The 18,981-nt window shown below is 45.5% G+C and overlaps 1 pseudogene across 1 annotated transcript; it reads right to left on the minus strand.

Moving 5' to 3' along the window:
• Positions 1-8,442: 8,442 nt before the first annotated feature.
• On the minus strand, positions 8,443-16,402 carry LOC307105736 (uracil-DNA glycosylase-like; annotated as a pseudogene). The gene is made up of 5 exons: positions 16,396-16,402; positions 14,610-14,699; positions 13,951-13,993; positions 9,359-9,604; positions 8,443-9,040 (listed from the first exon to the last, which is right to left on the minus strand). The product of its transcript is annotated as a uracil-DNA glycosylase-like (transcript).
• Positions 16,403-18,981: the final 2,579 nt, after the last annotated feature.

Raw genomic sequence — 18,981 nt, forward strand, 5'->3', positions numbered from 1 at the left:
TTACATTCATCTGTATATATTATCTCTCAAATTATTACATTACCTAGTTGCCTCGTACTTGTTCATTGAATATTATTGATGATCAACTAGAGGTATACTATATTATACTATACTAGAGGTCCAGTGCACGAAATTCGTGCACGGGGGGGGGGGGGGGGGGGCGGCGGGGATTGTCCTTCAGCCCAACCTGCAAAGACGCAAGTGTTTCACGCCCAGCCTGGCCAGAGGCCCTCTGCAGCTGGGCACGGAACACTTGCCTCATTGCCGGGGCGACGACACAAGCGTTCTCTTCCTCCCCACCCTGCCGCTCCATGCCCACTGCCCAGAGGCCCTCTGTGGCTGGGGTTGGGGGACTTCGGCCCCCCAGGACTGGGGGACTCTGGCGGGACTGAGAGGACTGGGCACCGCCATATTTGTGATGGAGTGACAGTCAATTTGCATATTACCTCTTTATTAGATAGGATTATCTTTATATTACATATAAAGCAACAGACTTCCCTTATAAGCATTTTAATCCCAAAGGAGAAATACATTATTATAATACTTGCTGTTAAATTCCTATTGCCAAATTGCTTTTTGCGAAGCCACCTCTGGGAGTGAGAGCACAAGATTTTCTAAAAATCTTCTATTAAATGAAAATATATTATTCCAGATGAAAGAACTTATATTTATTTTATATTTCAGCAAGGTTGGACTGATAGTAGCAGACTAGGTGTAAGTAGAAATACAAACTCAGATGTGGGGGCAACACTGTCCAGACCTTAGAGGGCTATGGAAGGGTCTCTTCTTAACTGGGAGGGGCTGTGGCAGAAGGGGGTAAGCAGGCAGTTCCAAAGGGACATTCTTCAGTAACAATTCTGCCTGGGGTGGACTCCAGTTTCAGCCAACAAGAAGTTGGCACAGAAAGGTGCTAGGTAAAATGCAGACTCCTTTAGCTACCATCTCCCACCAAACATTATTAATGCAAAGGGAAGTATAAAAGGAGTGTCATTATTAACTGTACGAATCCAACAAGTATTCATTAAATGCTTTCTCTGTGAAAAGCATGTGGGCTTGTCTTTGCTCCTGTGCAACTTGTGAGACCACAGCAAGACAACTCCATGCCCCGCTTGTCATACATGGAGAGAATTATCTACAGCTTGCATGGGAACCCTGCCAAGCAGAAGAAAATATACCCCAAATCCCCCTTTCACAGGGCTCTTTGTGAGAGAACAATGAGAGAAGCCAGCCTGACATTTATAAAGTGGGAACCTCAAGTGGAAATTGCTTCTTGGAAAGAGAGCTGGAAGAAAGGGGCATGGAGGTTTGGAGGCAGCATTGGATAGCAATGCTGAAGGGACTGCTCCTTTGGAGATTTTAACACGTTCCCTGAACCTTACATTGGTATGGGGGGAACTGGGACAGAGAGATTAACAAACCATAGATTTGACAGGAGGCATGATGCTTGGCTCCCAGTGCAAGGCCAGGGACAGGACATCAGGCTCACCCAGGCCTGGGGAGGTGGGAGGGCCAGGTCTCTAGCTGAGGCTTTTGAGCACAGTCAACTGCTTTATGATCTCCAAAAGTCACAGTTGGCGCAAGAGAGCAGAGAATGTTTGCACTGAGCTACATAATTCTGGTTCTATTTTAAGTACCTTTTTTTTTTTTTTAACACTACAAGATATCCACACCCAATCATTTTTTACTGTGCCTATCCTGGTCGCTCAAATTTATGACAGCTCATGGAAATTCCTTCTGCAAATGACAAGTGCCCAAACCAGTCTCTTTGACCCAGACCAGCCTACCAAGCTGCAGGCCATTGATGGTCAAGGACTCTCAAAATTCAGTCCATGTTATGGGGTGTGCATGGTGGAAATGTCTAAGGATGGGCAGCTGTACCTCTGGCCTTGGGAGCTTCATAAGTATTAGGTCTCGAATGGATACATAACCCCAAGGGCTTGGGAGGAAAGAATTTGAAAATTCAACAGAACTTAGAAAACTTGAAACCCTAATTACAATGCAAAATTCAGGACCTAATGCAGTGAGAAGGTGTTTCTTTATTAGTGGCAGAACAAGGTGTCTCTTGGGATGAATACTAACATTGCTGAGTAACAAAATGGGGGTCTGGGGAGGGAGAGATACAATCTAACTTGGTTGTGAGTCTTTTCTTGAGATGGTGCTCATGATTTTCCTCTCTTTTTAGCTTCCTGATTTTAATATTTGTGACTTTTACACTGTCAGGAAACAAAGATATACAAAACACATGTCACAATTTACTATGTTGAGTTTAAATAATATTATGATTTGTTTTCTTTCACATTTCTAACATTAATACCCCCCTTACCCCCCCTCCATCCCAAATAGTTTTTCTTCTGGAACAGGAGGACCCCATATTAAGAAATGTCAGGGTAGCATGTGATGATACATGAGTATTGGGAAGGAGAGGAATGGAGAGAGGATACTCCCCTACTTCAAGTCCCCCACACCCCCTCCCTGCCCCACACACCCAACACCTGGAAGCTATACTTATGACCTGGAGCAAATCCATAGTATTTGCAGAAAAGTTACTAGAAAATGAGGAATCTCTGAAATTTAGAATAAGAAGGGACTTGGAAATTCTCTGCTACAATCTATTCATTTCAGAAACCAAGAAAGGGTAGGTAACAACAAACAAGGTCACAACAAATGAGGAGCAAAAACTAAGATACAATGCCAGCAGGTGTGTCTGGCTCCTGAGCATCTATTTTTCCCCCATCCTGGGCCACCCCTAAGACATTGGCAACATAGAGGGATTCAAGCATCACACATATTCCTTCTCAGGCCTCTTGCAATGACCACTTTCTACTTGAGCCAGTAAATCTCTCTCTTGTCCTCCAGTGGAAAGTGTGTCCTTGTCCTGACTCCTGTTGTGCCTCTTCTCTGCCCCTCATCCCCTGTGCCCAGCCATCTCCTGGGTCCCAATAGACACGAAGATGCTTGTCCAGTTGGCTTGAACCCCTTGGTTTGGTGGCAGAGTCCCCTCCCATCTCTTCTGTAACTTTCCCTGTGGTGATCTTGTAGCAACCTCTTACACACAGAAACTGACAATAGTTAACAATAACAATCTCAATCGAAGGAGAAGTGACTATTTAAAAAGCAAAGGATATGTTTTAGTTCACAGAGCAGAGCTGATCTGGAAATAATCTGGTTTCGATATGCCTCTAGTGCAACCCTTTGAATATAAGACCCTTGCAGAACTCACTATCTCTAATGTCTTTTGTTGCAATTTTCCAATAAAATCTGGCAGTGGCCCAACTTCTCAGAGGACTAATAAGGATAAGAATGTCCCTGATTTTCCTTCAAAATGAGAAATCATTTCAACGTGAGGCGTCCAGCCACAACTGGCACAATCCCCACGGGTCTCTGGGTTTTCGGAGAGACCCAGGCCTCTCTCTGACCATCCCAACAACCTCCCAGACTTATAATTATTCAGTCAGCAGCCCAGAATTGCGGCCTACTTAGTTTTCTCTAAAAGCACTTAAGGACAGTTTAATGAAAGGAAAGAGGAGCAAAGAAAGGGGAAAAATGCTTTTTTTAGGAACAGAACAACATATCATGTTTTCTGCTCTCTCTCTCTCTCTTTTTCCCTTTTTGCAATATTTCTCCTCAGAGAAAATTATAGTCTTTAAAGCCAGCACTGTGCTCTGTATGTTTTGCTTATTACAGTGGTTAAAATGAGAACCATGGGCGATGGAGTATCATTATAACATTCTTGATACCCCTGATATATTTGTGCAAACATAGCTGTGGGCAACGCATGCACCATGATGAGCCCATGTTGTCCGGGGAACTTTCTCCTCTTCTTTGTTTATTTGCACAGCTCCTGGCCTTTCTCTGGAATCTGTAGTCTGTATTCCTTCTTACAGTTTCTGCCTCTTCAAACTCCATTTTTCTTTAACTTACCTTCTTTCCCACCTCCCTCGAGCAGCATTAAAATGTTTTCGTGCCAGCCAATTTGGGAAGGAAGCGGTTCAAGTTAGAATGGGAATAAAATGGAGGCTGTAATCTCGACATAATTCTGGTCATTACTCCATCCCCTTTGGCTTTCATCTGTGTCTTTCTCTATTTTCTGTTCCTGTTCGTAGGACCTGAGGAAGAATCTGCCCACTCCTACACAGGGGACCTAGAAGGCGAAAAAAGTAAAAACTTAATCCCATTCAATGGCTGTATTGCATGGCACTGAGACCAAAGCTGTTGGGACACAAAGCAGTAACACCCTCTGCATTCCAGTCCCTGCTCTAAAAATGCTTTCAATGCACAGAAAACAAACACATGAGTCATTAATAAGACCAGACGGGCCAAGGGACACAGGAGTTCAGAGGAATAAGGGCCCTCCGAGGGCTTGAAAATTCTAGGAAGATTCCATGGATGGGGCCCCAGGAAAGCAGAGAGAATGAGCGGACTTTTCAGATAGAAGCAGCGGTCACCTTAAGGGCAGCTCAGGTAAGTCGCCATTGTCCTAGGTCAGCTCAACACCGGAGGTTTGTGGAATTTCCCTAAGAAAACTTTCTAAACAGGCATTACTCATATTCCGCATGACTAATTTGCTCACTTTGTTGGTCTCTGGTGCTAACGATGCAAATGTGAGTCTGAGCCCTCTTCTTAAAATTTCATGTCTGCTTAGTCTTTGGATTCTGTTTGAGGACACAAACACTTTGGGATTCTGGCTAAAGTCATGGACTGTCTTCCCAGAAAAATGAACATAAACACAATATTATGCTTGTAATTCCAGGTGCTCCCTGAAGCCTCTTCTAAAAGGCCAGGGTAGAAATGCCTTGATTAGCAGCCCTGAAAGAGAGATATGGAGGTTATTCATCTTGCTAGTTCAATGCCCAGAACATAGTAGTTGGTGAATAAACACTGAATGAATACAAGTAAATTCTGTGTCTCCCTCACTTGTTGGCCCCACATTCCATCAGTCCTTCCTCATTGGGCCACACACCCATGCTTCCTGCTGGTCCTGGTGCCCATGTGGGAGATCCTCACTGGACCTGTTCACTGTGTCTAGGCTCCTATCCTGGTATCCATTAACTTGTTCTTCTCTTTTTTCCTTTTTAAATTAAAAAAAAAAAGTACTTGAAAGATAACACACAAATCTAGTTCTTATATTCCCATACAACAGTTGCAAATTGCTCGCTTGTTAGAACAAAAAACCAATATTATGGAACATAAATCTCATAACTCAGTGGTTTCTCTAAATATGCACCCCATGTTCACTGCAGCATTATTCACGGTGGCCAAGACATGGGAACAACTCAAGTGTTGATACATGATTGGACAAAGATGATGTGGTACATACATGTAATGGAATACTACTCAGCCATAAGAAAAAATGAAATATTGCCATTTGCAACAATATAAATGATTTTTTGAGAATATCATGTGAAGAGAAATAAGTCAGACAGAAAAAGTCAATAATCTTATGATTTCACTTGTATATGGGATATACATGTGAAAGCAACAAATGAATGAATAAGACAGACAAATAAAAACTCACAGACACAGACAAAAGTATGGTGGTTACTAGAGGAAATGGGGAGTAGAGGGAGATAGTAGAAGGTAAAGGTGGTCAAATACATGGTGACAGAGATTAGACTTTGGGTGGTGAACACACAATACAATATACAGATGATGTATTGCAAAATGTACACTTGAAACCTACATAATTTTTATTAACCAATGTTAATAAATTTAGTAAAAATGTTTAAAAATAAATTTAGTAAAAATTAAAAAATTACAACATGATTAAATCTGGGGTAACTCTGGCCATTAGAAAAGTAAGTTAATACCTAGAGTATTGGATTTTTTGAATTCACCTTCTCATTGTGAATGCTCAGTTTGTTTCTTATCTCCTGAGGGCTAGACTCTAACATCTAGCAGTTAAAGAAATCCATGCCAACACATTAAAGGAAGAGAAATAGACAAGACTCCCATTCCTCTGGTTCTTGTCCCAGGTAAGTCCCAGGCGTCTTCATGGGTGCTTTCCAGAGGCAGCGCCTCAATCTTGTATTCTAATCATGAAGTAACTCCTATGAGGAGAGTTGAAGCCTAGTGGAGTGGGACCTGTGTCCTGGGAAGGTTGGAGGACAAGATGCCTTGTGGCAGGGGGAAGCTGACAGCACCCCTCTGGTCATGCTCTATGTTAAGAAATATTATTTAAAATTTTGAAATAACACAAAGAATTACTAAGTCTCCTTTCAGAGTCATATTGGAGCATCAGCTCATAAGCCTTCCTAAGAGTAATCTGATTCTGTTATGAGGATGTAGCCTTTTTGACTTATTATTTAATACTAGTGCCCCAGTGCATGGATTCGTGCACATTGAAAGGAAATTAATTAGAAGATGGCCTGCGGGGTGGGACTGGGTGACACGGGCCAGACACACCCTGGAGCCAACTTCCTGAGGTCCCTTCTCGACTTGCCACACCTGGGTCAGCGCTGTGTCTCAAAGTCTCAAAGGGCGTCTGCGGAGTGAGTGGCTTCCCTCTGGCAGGTGGGGTCTGTAGGCCTGGCCTGCGGGGATTGGGCCAAAACTTGCTCTCTGACATTCCGAGGGATTCCGGATTTCGAGAGGATGGTTCTCGGGTGACGCACCCTGGAATCGGGCTCCCTCCTCTCTGGTTCTGGGTGCGTCATCCAAGAACCTCAGCTGCCAAGTCACCACAGCTTGGCAGCTCCTGCATTGGCCGTCTGCCCCCTGGTGGTCAGTATGCATCATAGCTACCGGTTGGAGCATCTGACCCTGGTGGTCATTGCACATTATAGCTATCGGTTGGATGGTTGGATGGTTGCTTGGGCTTATTATTTAATACTAGAGGCCCAGTGCATGAAATTTGTGCACTGGTAGGGTCCCTAGCAGCTGCCGGCTGCCAGCTGCCAGCTGGGTTCTCTCTCCCTTCCCCTGGCTGCCTGTTGTCGCCTCTGCTGGCCAGGGCCTCCCTTCCTTCCTCCAGCCAGCCCCACCCCCTGGTTGAACTCCTGGACAACTCCTGGTCAAGGGGACAATTTTCATACTAGGCTTTTATTATATAGGATTGATTAAGAGCCCAGACTTTGTAAAGTTAGATGTTAATTTGTAGGAGGTAGATTAATTGAATATAATTTTTATGTGACACTGATGCAAGTAATGTCTGTGTACTAGAAAATATAACTTCAATGGTTATGGTTGTATTGTCCTGTAGGCCATTAACTAATTTTGTATTTAAAGTTTCTATCTTATTTTAGCAATATTTATTTCATTGACTATATATATATATACTCAGTCTCTATTATTATCTTTTAAACTAGTTTTAGCATCTTGCAGGATTCTTTTATTTTATTTTTTTAACTTCCACAACCTTTTATTACCAAACTCGAGCAGGTTTAACTTTGATCCCAGCTAATAGCATCTCCACAGGACTAGGATGGAGGTTCAGACCTAATAAAGATGGTCTCTTAAATAAAGGATTAAAAATATACAAAAAAATCCACATAGAAATCGAACTGTGACCTCCTGGTTCATAGGTCAACCCTCAACCACTGAACCACATTGGCTGGGCATATAAGTAATTTTTAAAAGAGCAAAATTCTCCAGTGTTTCAGAAAATGGTATCCCAAAGTGATTTCAGTCCAGAAGAAAACAGCATTTGGCACTATGCTGCCTTTTCTCCCAGTTCAAGACACACATGGGAGAAAACCATTTCCCCTCTTAAAAAAAAAAAAAATCCCCTTTTCTCCTCCTTCCTGTTCAACTTCCACTGCTTATTCCTAGAAACACCCAGAAAACAATATAAACAAGGCCCCGCCCACTTCTCTTGGCCTCTGCCAGTCTGAAGGCTCACAGCAGGGACTACTCCTTAGGGATTTTCTCCTCTGCTACAATCAGGAAACTGACCCCTAATTTCTGGGAACTGGCAAAAATAAAAAAAATAAAAAATAAATCCCATTTCCTTCCAGGAGGGGCCTGAGGGCTCTGTAAAGGATCAAAGGGCAGTGGACCTGGCCCATGTGCGAAGGGGACCTTTCTGTATAAAAACACCCAACACCTTATAACCTAACGTTTAACCTATAGGTAAAAGCGAGTAGCACCTGACTTAGATACTAAAAAGGTGTTTATCTCCTCATCTTCAACCATTAAGGAAACAGAGGGGAGGAGAGTCTAGAGAATTTGACCTCCTCTCCTTTCCCAAAACTTTGACATGTCTTCTAAGCCAAAGACAAGTTCCTGAGTCAGACGCGTAGTCACAGGGTACAGTCTCTGCTGGATAACGCTGACACTCCTGGGCAACTGGCACATGGCCCCTTTACTGAAACTTTCTCCCTGGTTTGCATAGTGCTTAAGGATCACTAGGGAAATTATTTTCTCAATTCCACTTCATCACTGACAAATACTTCAATAGCAGCTTCTAGAAACTGCCCGGAGGACCTCCTCCCTCCCAGTACAGGGTCACAGATCCTTCCAGCTGATGGGCTCCTTGCCAGACTTTTGCAGCAGCTCGTTGGTTTTCGAGCAATGTCTGCACCCAAAGAATCCTCTGTACACGACAATGGGGAGGGATGGGCGGTCTGCAGCACGTGGTGGCGCTTCCTATCGATGGCACTGCCCTTCTTCTGAGCATAGGAGCCCCAGAGCAAGAAGACGAGGTCACTCGAGTTCTGATTTAGCAAGGACACAACTACATCAGTAAATTGTTCCCAACCTTTCTCCTTTTGAGAATTGGCCTGATGCTCCTGGATGGTGAGGACAGTGCTGAGTAGGAGAACACCTTGCTTGGCACACCCAGATACATCTCATGGTCAGGATGCACAAAACCATCTATGTCTGTAGACAGCTCTTCATAAATGTTTTCCAAACTGGGTGGAGGTGGAACAGGTCTTTGAACACTAAAGCAGAGCCCATGAGCTTGGTTGGGTCCATGATATGGATTCTGTCCCAGGATGACAACCTTCATGTCTCTTATGTTGCACATTTGGGTCCATGTAAAGACTTGGTGTGGGGGTGGATAAACAGTGTAATACCTTCTTTCTTCGACAACAAATCCCATTTTTATATATAAAAGCCTAAACAACCTTTACAACCAAACAACTGGAATGACTGGTCGACCAGTTGCTATGATGCATGCTGACCAATAGGGGGCAGATGCTCAATGCAGGAGCTGCCCCCTGGTGGTCAGTGTGCTCCCACAGCCAATCTCCTGCAGCTCCTTCCCCTGGCCAGCCAACCTCCCACAGTCCTTCCCCTCTCCCCATGCCCAACTTCTCTCGGCCCCTCCTCCTGGCTGGCTGGCCCCCTGATAAGCCTCAATCGCCGGACAGGCTGAGGGACCCCATCTGTGCACGAATTCATGCACTGAGCCTCTAGTTAGTTTTATAAAATATGGTTTTCTGAACTCTCCGCTGAGGTGCTTCTTCCAACTCTCACCGAGACCCACTAGCACTTTTTGAGCAGAGAGTTAAGCAGGGCTGCAGCCTTGTTCTTCTGGATGCGGACCAACTTCTCGGGGCTCAGTGGCAATGAGGGCAGTGTGCTGGGCTCCTCCTGCTCTGCTTGGGCCTTCTTGGCAGGGCTGACCACTGCATCCCGGCTCTCCTCAGCTACGGCTGCCACGCTGGTTAGTGGTGGGGCTCAGGGAGGAGTAGAGTATCTTCTGGCCGATCATCCCAAAGCTGCCCAGGGACCCTCGAGGCTGGGGGAAGCGAAGGCGTGCCGCCCAGGGACCCACACAAGGCTGGCGCAGGCTGTGGCGGCCTGCAATTGGCCTCTTTTTTTCTTTTTTAAGAGAGAGAGAGAAACATCGATTTGTTGTTCCACTTATTTTTGCATTCATTGGTTGATTCCTGCATGGCTCTGACCTGAGATAGAACCCAAAACCTTGGTGTATTGGAATGGTACTTTAACCAACTGAGCTACCTGGCCAAGGCCATCTTACAGGATTCTTGATTGATGCATTCAATAAATCTTTGACCTGTGCTCACTCTCTAGTTGTATGGAAATTAAGATTTTAATTTTTTGAAAACTATCAGCTGCATGGCAGCTGTGGGCAGAGGCCAACATTGGAGGCATTTTAGCTTCCAGAGTGCTGTAGACCAGCACTACTCAGCCTCTCGTGTATGCACAAAACATCTGGGGACCTTGTTAAAATGCAGGTTCTGATTTTGTAGCTCTGGAGTGGGCACATCTCACAAGCATCCTGGAAGGGAATGCCAACTCTGCTGGTCCATGGACAGCACTCAGTAGTCTGCAGAATGCAAAGGGTCCTCACAAAAGACTGAATGAATCTGTATCCCCTCTCTGTCCCTTGCTCCCATAGAGGCATGGCAGAACCAACCCAAAAGATAGTCCTGACTTCCGTAGAACTGGGCTTGGAGGGGAGTTTCTGGGAACTATTCGGGGAGGTTCGAGTGTGTGTAGAAGGGTGCGGGTAGGAGGGTGGGACAATATAAAGGAAATGAAGTGATTCATGCTGAACTGTGATTGCAGGAGCATTAAATACAATCAGAGGGAAACCCGATCTGCCCATTGCAAAGGGAACCATCCAACTCTGAGCTCTGCTCTCCAAGCAGCACAGCTCCCCCCTCTTCTGATGGGACCCACCCAGCTCTTCCCCAAGGAGCCCTCCGGGGCTGTCAAGTGCATGGACAGCTCTCAAACTATGAGTTTTCCAAGGCAGTTGAGCTGTTTGCACCTCCTTTGGGAAGAGGAGAGGTGGGTCCCTGTGGTTTTCAGTGGGCACATTTCAACACTTTGGTGGCCCGACTGCTCTGCTGCAGGTCTTCCTACAGCGTGGTGCACTCATATTTTTATCCTTCGCATTTCTTGGAAACACACAGATTTCAGAGACTCCAAGAGACACACAAAGCTTTAATTCACTCCCACCCAGGGATCTTTACCAAAGTGAAGAGGCATGCGTTCCCAGGGTGAACGGAGAGCTTTGATTCTGATTCTGAAGGCCTGCTCATGGACTGGACTTCACTGAGATGAGAAGAAAAGAGGGAGGGGAGAGGAGAAAAGGAGGGGAGGATTGTTCCTAGAGCTGGATTTATTTCATGAAAGGGCTGTCCCTTCTTCTGAGTCTGTTCTGACTTTTTGGAGGTGGTATGAAATGTTTTCATTGAGATGATATTGATAGTAGATGACCAGTTTTTTGTTTAGTTTTTTTTTTTTTAAATAGCCTCATTCAGTATAGAAAAACATTGGTAATCCTATCTTAGTCCTCTAATTTGGGGGGAAATTGTTCTCTGAAAAGCCACACACCCAAGGGCCACTTGCCCTTGGCTCTCAGATAAGACTACAGATAAGACGCCCTTGAGTAAAAGAGAGTCTACCAGCTGTCTGGAAAACCAGCTCTTTACTCCAGGGCTGGGGGAGCAGATAACTTGGTGTCAGACACTGGAGAGCCCCTCTCCTCCTCCCATCACCAGTCTGCTTAGAGGGAGGTGACACTTGACATAGCAGGTAACAGAGCATCCTCTGCAGTGGCTTAATATGCAGTTTGGAGACTGGGAATGAGTTGGAGTTTGAAGACCGGGGAGTGAGTCTTGGTTCTGCCATTTAAAAACTGTGTGAACTTTTGCAAGTGGTGTAATCCTTTGGAAGCAGAAAAGACTATCAAAGTTGCCAAGAATCAGTAATGTATATAAAGAGCTCTGTAAAATGTAATATAAAAGAGCTGTGAAAATATAATCTATTGTTACAAGTCCCCTCCCTCCCTCCCACGACATTTCCTCATACAAATGAAATGCTGTTGGGTTGAGAGCTAAGATTTCCAGCCCCGTGTGCTCACTATTAATGCGGGGACAGTTACATGATCTCAGAGACAAGCACTCAGATTTTCAATGATTTATTCGATTTTATTATTCTGGCGCCTGTCAGAGCATCAATAGTTACCCAGGTAATTCAAATGTGTATTCAAAGTCAATAAACACTATTTACAGAAATGAGGTAAAGATATAACCTATATAGTGAACAACATAAACTGATGAACAAAAATAGATCCAGAGACAGAGAAGCATTAAACTGACTGTCAAACCTCAGAGGGAAGGCAGGGAGGGGGCAGAGGGTGTAAGAGATCAACCAAAGGACTTGTATGCATGCATATAAGCATTACCAATGGGCACAGACACTAGGGGGTTGAGGGCATGTGTTGGGGGTGGGGGGTGGGAGTGGCCTGGGAGAGGTCAATGGGGGAAAAAGGAGACATATGTAACACTTTAATCAATAAAGAACTAAAAAAAAAAAGATATGACTTAACTAGGTAAGTTATAGCTTATCAAATCCTCTTACATAATACTGTAAGCTCAGAGGTTGAGTTGAGGATACAACTCTTAAAAAATTGAGTATTGTTTCCAATCATGCATGAAAATCAGAGATTCTAGAGATTAATTTACCATCTAAATTCACACCATCGGAGTGGTAAGGACAGGATGCTAACCTAGTTCATGCTGACTCAGAGGCTCTGCTCTTTATCCTTCACCACCCTGTGCTATCACTACACTGAGCCCTAACTCACTCCTCATGAGGGAAATCTTCAGGTAGGAGACCAAGGGTCAGACTGTCCCAAATTTACTGCTTATCAAAAGTGCAACTTCGGACCCATCCCTTCTGATAGATCTTGTACAATTCATAGGAGAAATATAAAATCTCCTCACATAATTTCCAGGGAAGTAAAAACAAAATACTTTGCAATTGTAAGAATTAGAGTCACTAACTTTCTATAATGAGCTAAACTCATTATTAGCCAAGACTTGCTCTTTCTGACATAACCAAAATACAAATGCAATGTTGTTTATTTTTCTTGGTAGGGTTGGTAAATAGAATTGCTCAGACCTGAAGGGTTAAATAAAATATTTTTATGCTATTTATGTTGAACATTAGCTAGCTCCCTGGACTAATATTGGACATTATCCCATCAGTGTATATTAGATGAAACATATGCATCTGTTAAACATCTAATTGGGGGAGTGGAAATATAATATAATAAAGAGAATGTATATATGAGAAAAACTGAACTCCCAAATACTTTAAATTACAACATGATGCCTTCCACTTTATTTAATCAAGTCCGTTCTTATAACTCAGTTAAAATGAGAGGGAAGAGAAGAGAGGGAAAGTAATACTAAAATTTATTCCTAATTTTAACTCTGAAGTATACAATAATCATAGTGATTTGGTGAAATAGTTTGAAGTTTCCAAAGTAAAAAAAAAAAAATAGTTCTGCGTTTTTCCTGTAAGTCCTCTTTCAAGAAGATAAATACAGAAACTTTACCTTAATCATTCTAATATTTCAACTCAGGAAAATTAAGATGTTGGTAATGTTAACGTATATGCTGTAGAAATAGACATGGGCCAATGGTAGTGGGTCTGACTGGCAAGGGTCAGAGCCAGAAGGTTTACTGGAATTCTTAAACATGTATGGATAAAACAAATTCATCTGACCAAGTATTTCAGTTATAACCAGTGAAGTGACCTAAGTTAGTGACCATGTCTGATTCTATATATCAAAATATGTTTGACTTAAAAATGTGAGGAGAAAGTAGAAAATAAAATCTGTGTATCTAAAAAGTCATTGATCTTGTCCAAAAGATTCCACCTCTCTTTCTTCCTTCATATTCCTCCTGCCCCCAAAGATGGTGGCAGCCAGTAATGGCTCTACCTCCCATGGCAGCTGTGGAAGCCACACTTTCCCAATACAGGAAACATCCAGCTCCAGGGAGACCAACCAGAACACGGTAGGTCTGCACCCCCGCCCCCCTGTTTTTCTAAAGTTATACTGGAATGCAGCTGGGCTATTTGCTCACATCATGTCCAGGGCTGCTTTTGCCCTACAATGGTAGAGTTGAGTAGTTGACTCACAAAAGGTAGGATAACGACCATCTGGTTCTTTACAGAAAACATTTGCTGGCCCTTGTACTAAAAAGGTGCCAGCTACAGAGCACCAAGATTGGCATTTCTTACACTCCAAAGCTCTGGTTCCCAGCCCTTCTGTAACCCCAGCTGCCTGAGGGGAAAAACACACTCCCATCAGTAGTACAGTCTTAATTGCTGTATTGGAGTCGCCCCCATACATACATACCTGAGAAAAGGATTTTCCACGGAGCCAGTGAGATTTAAGCTTTAGGATCACTCACTTGCACAAGATCTGTGGAGGGGCCCTCCTGATGTGTTCACATGGTTATTTTTTTGTTGTGATATTTGAAAAAAATAAAGATGTAGACACCATTGTCTCTTTCTATTCCAGCTTTCCCTCCACCAATCTTCTCCATGTGTTGGGTGGTGCTAGAGGCATGTGGGAATTTGTGGATCCAATTAAACAGAGGTTGAGTTGAGGATACAGCTAATTTGGGTTCAGTGCGACACAGATAGACAGAGAGAAGCTATCTATAGCCACTTGGCTTTATGGCTAAGTTATTGCCAGTCCTCCCAAGATAGGAATGACTTGCAGGAGTACTTCTACTGCCCACTGCAATGACCCCTCTGACACAGACATAGCTGTCCTAGCACTACTAGTATATGGATGTGTCCTACAGCACCCGTCATTGACAGTGTGAAAAAGAAAATGTTTTGAACTGCGTGAAGCCAGAAGCTAGCCTATAGGAAATTCTACCCAGCCTTACCGTTTACATATGAAAGAAACTTAATCACTTTTCCAAATTTGACAGCATTCTTAAAATGTTCAATGGCACTTTCAATTGCAAGTTGTGATGCTGCAAACAAACAAACAAACAAACAAACAAACAAAAACCCCAGCAAACTTTTCCATCAATAATAAAAATTATTTTTTCTATCAACTGCCCTAAAGAAAAGGTCAAATTGTCTTGCTATTTCTTTCTGTAGCAAGTGATATTATAACATTTGCAATCATATAAAGAGGTGATCAAAGATTATGCTGCCAGGAAATGTGGGAGACTAGTATTATAGTGTCTAGTGTCAAACCATCAATAAAAGTATCATGTTGTATCTGACCTGGATTTTGTGATGTTTGTGGTCAGTTTTTTAAAATTAGTAATTTCTTGTGCTTTTTTATTTTAAACAATTATTGATACTTTTTCATAAATAAGGCCCTTCAAATCATGTAAGCCTTAGGCCCATAACACCTCACCTACTTACATACGTGCACATACTCATACGTTATTAAAACACAAAATTTCTGCTTTAATGTCGGTCATCATAACCCACTGTGTGAATGTCATGCCGGTAATGAAGTAGGATTCACAGTTGCAAAACACTTTCTTTCTTTTTCTTTTTTTTAAAAAATATTTTTATTGATTTTTTTTTTTTTTTTTTTTTTTTTTTTTTTTTACAGAGAGGAAGGGAGAGGGACAGAGAGTCAGAAACATCGATGAGAGAGAAACATCGATCAGCCGCCTCCTGCACACCTCCTACTGGGGATGTGCCCGCAACCATGGTACAGGCCCTTGACCGGAATCGAACCTGGGACCTTTCAGTCTGCAGGCCGACGCTCTATCCACTGAGCCAAACCAGTTAGGGCGCAAAACACTTTCTTAAAAATCTATGCAAAACCATTATTATTTGGAGTGAATCCATGACTAAATGGAGTGTGTCTCATTCCAAGCTACCTTGGTCCAGTCACCTGGGGGGGATGCAAAGAGCATACATTTCAGAGCTCAGCTGACTTGGATCTGGATCCTGAACATAATATTGAACATGCCCGAGCTTTATCTGTCACACAGGGGAGATGGTGCCAGCTTCACAAGCTGTCGTGAGGGTCACGTGAAGAAAGCTGTGCTAAAGGCGGAGTTCAGAGCCTGGCCCAGCAGGCCTTTCTGCCCGAGGCTCCTCCACTCCACCATCCGCATCTCCCTGGGGCCCCAGCGGCTCCCGCGCACAGAGCACAGCTGGCAAAGACACTCGGAGGAAAGCCTCTGTAATTAATGTCACATTCACTCAATTTCAGGTCTAGACAATATTTTTCTAAAACAATTGCTTCCAAGGGCCAGAAATAAAAACAGAACAATGTCAGTCATCAGAACTCAGAAAGGGGAGGGTAAATAGTGCCTGACGGGTCCATTCTAACTTTGATCCGAAATTCCATATTCCGCGGGGAGACGTGTAGTAAATGATTTCCACACTTCTCCACGGCTGCTGGTCCTGGCTGTGCACGGCCTGTGCCTCAGGAACGGAGATCGGAATGCAGGGAGAAGATGGCTTTAAGATTCTCCTTTAAAGGATCCAGAAGGCTCACTCCGGGGGCAGCAGATATTCATGGCCCTCTAGAGACCAGTGTTCCAGCTGTAGTGTGAGATGGGTGCTCTGAAAGCTGTGGGCAGCCCCAAACCTCTGACCTGGAGTGTTTCCCCAGCCAGCGTGCCAGGGGCTGACACCCGCCATCGCCTGCTTCCAGGGCAGCAGAGGACAAGGTGAAAGGGAATTGCAACTTACCTGGCATTGGGCCTGTGGAAGGGGCTCTCTGCTCTTCCGTGTTCCCCCTCTGCTCTCACCCCATCTTCATTCTCCCTCATTAATTAGGAACAGGGGCTCTCCAGGGCGCTGCCATAGTCACTGAAGTGCCATGATCCGAGAGGCTGCCATTTTGGTGGAATTCTATGCAAAGGGTGCCTCGAGGAAATGGGCAAAGCGATAGTCTAGTTGCTGACACTGGAAATCTGCAGAGAAGTTTCTTTACATCTCACAGAGAGAGAGAGACTGAGACCAAGAACAGAGCGTCGTGGAGAGGCTGCCAAGAGGAAAAGGAGGGAAAGGGATCCCGTTGGAGACAGGGAGGGAGCAAGCTGGAGACAGAGGCTGAGTGGTCCTTGTTACAGGCCCAGGAATAAACCCACGGCTCTCTAGTAAATAGAATTCAACGCAGCCGGCAGCTGTTCCCACAAACACAGGGCACAGACCACCCGGCACTCAGATTCCTGTGCCAGATCCTGGCCTTCGCCACCCGGAGGAGCTCTCAGTCAGCGGGCCCTGGGAGACGCTCCTGTCTGCACCACCACCTTAGGTTCCCATGTTTGCAAGAGGAAGAGCCTTTGTGATCCAAAAGGTAAGTCCTCTCTCCCCCCACCTTCCCTCACCCCACCCTACTCAGTAGCTAGTGGCATTTAGGACAATGATACTCCCAGCGAGAAGGAGCAGCTCAACCCAAAGTGGCATACCACCTCCCAGGCACCTCCCTCACCAGGCACCCAGCAACCCATTTCAAAGTTCCCCTTTATTCTCCAAAAATAGGTCTTCCTCCCACAAGTTCTCCAACCCAACCCAATCCAAAATCCCCTTCTCTCATAGAATGTTCTTAGCTAAGTACAAAGGGGAATCTGATTTAACGTAATCTTATGAGTGAGTGAGTGATTGACAATTTTCCTCAACTCTTCCAGGACCATTTGCATTATAAAAGAGCAACTTACAGCAAAAATCCACGATGAATCTCTCATGGGTGGGGTTCCAGATAGTGTGAACAAGGGGAAGGAAGGCTGAGGAAAGGCAGGAGCCTTCATGGAAGGTCACGCCGGTCTCCAGTGCTCCTTTGGGCACATCATGAGGGCAGCTCTGCTTACTCCATCTAGGGCTAGGGCTGCTATGGCGTCCAGGTGGTCACACTTCTCCTTGGATCAGAAACTTGATACATGGCACATAACGGGAGAGTCAGGTGATATAAGGCAACAGTTCTCAAAGCGAGAACTCCACCATGCCAGCAGCTTTGGCATCGCATACAAATTATCTGGTGCAAATTCTCCCTAGACCTACTGAATCAGATACCCAGGGCATGGGACCCAGAAACCTCTGTGTTAATAAGCCTTCCAGGGAACACTGATGTCAATCACCTGTATAGAGCATGGTGACCTGGGGAGCTCCCTCCTCCTCTGGATAGCTTGCAACCTTGAGCAACTCAGCTCACTTCTGTGAACTTCAGTTTCCTATAACAATCTATACTAATAAAAGAGTAATATGCTAATTAGACAGGGAGACCTTCTGGAGACCTTCCGGACAAAGCTGGGGGCTTGGCCGGCCTGCAAAGCACCCCCAAATGGCCCTCAGCCCCTCTCCCAGGCCAGCCATGCCCACCAGTGGGGACCCTCACCCTGTTGGGGGCATGGCCAACCTGCAAACAGCCCTCAGCCCCTAGCCCAGGCCCATCCACCCCCAGCAGGGACCCTCACCCCAATGGGGACATGGCCAGCCTGCAAATGGCTCTCAGCCCCTCGCCCAGGCCAGCCATGCCCCCCCAGTGGGGACTCCCACCCCGATGGGGGTGTGGCCAACCTGCAAACAGCCCTCAGCCTCTCACCCAGGCTGGCCATGCCCCCCAGCGAGGATCCCCACCCCGAAGGGTGTATGACCAGCCTGAAAACATCCCTAAACCCCTTGCCCAGGCTGGCCATGCCCCTCAGTGGGGACCCCCCACCCCAATGGGGGCATGGCCAGCCCGAAAACTACCCCAGGCCCTCTCCCAGGCTGGCAGCACCCCGAGTGGGGTCCCCCACCCAGATGGGGGCATGGCCTACCTACAAACCACGCACCCCAGGCCTCTCACCCAAGCTGGCCCTACCCCCCAAGGGGACCCCCACCCTGATCCGGGACCCCCTTCAGGGCAGACCAACCAGCCCCCACCCATGCACCAGGCCTCTATCTATACTAATAAAAGGGTAATATGCTAATTAGACCAGCAGACCTTCCGGGAGACCTTCCGGACATCCTTCCGGACATAGCCATGGTGGCAGGGCCGAGGAAGAGGTGGTTACAGGTGATCAGGCCAGGAGGGGAGGGCAGCTGGGGGTGATCAGGCTGGCGGGGGGGCAGTTGGAGGGGAGCAGGCTGGCAGTGGGGGGCAGTTGGGGGTGAGCAGGCTGGCAGGCAGAGTGGTTAGGAGCGATCAGGCAGGCAGGCAGGTGAGTGGTTAGGAGCCAGTGGTCCTGGATTGTGAGAGGGATCAGGCCTAAACCAGCAGTAGGACATCCCCCGAGGGGTTCCAGATTGGAGAGGGTGCAGGCCAGGCTGAAGGACACCCCCCCCCCCCATGCA

Source organism: Cnephaeus nilssonii, assembly GCF_951640355.1.
Source record: "Cnephaeus nilssonii genome assembly, chromosome: 9".
Taxonomy (NCBI): Eukaryota; Metazoa; Chordata; class Mammalia; order Chiroptera; family Vespertilionidae; genus Cnephaeus; species Cnephaeus nilssonii.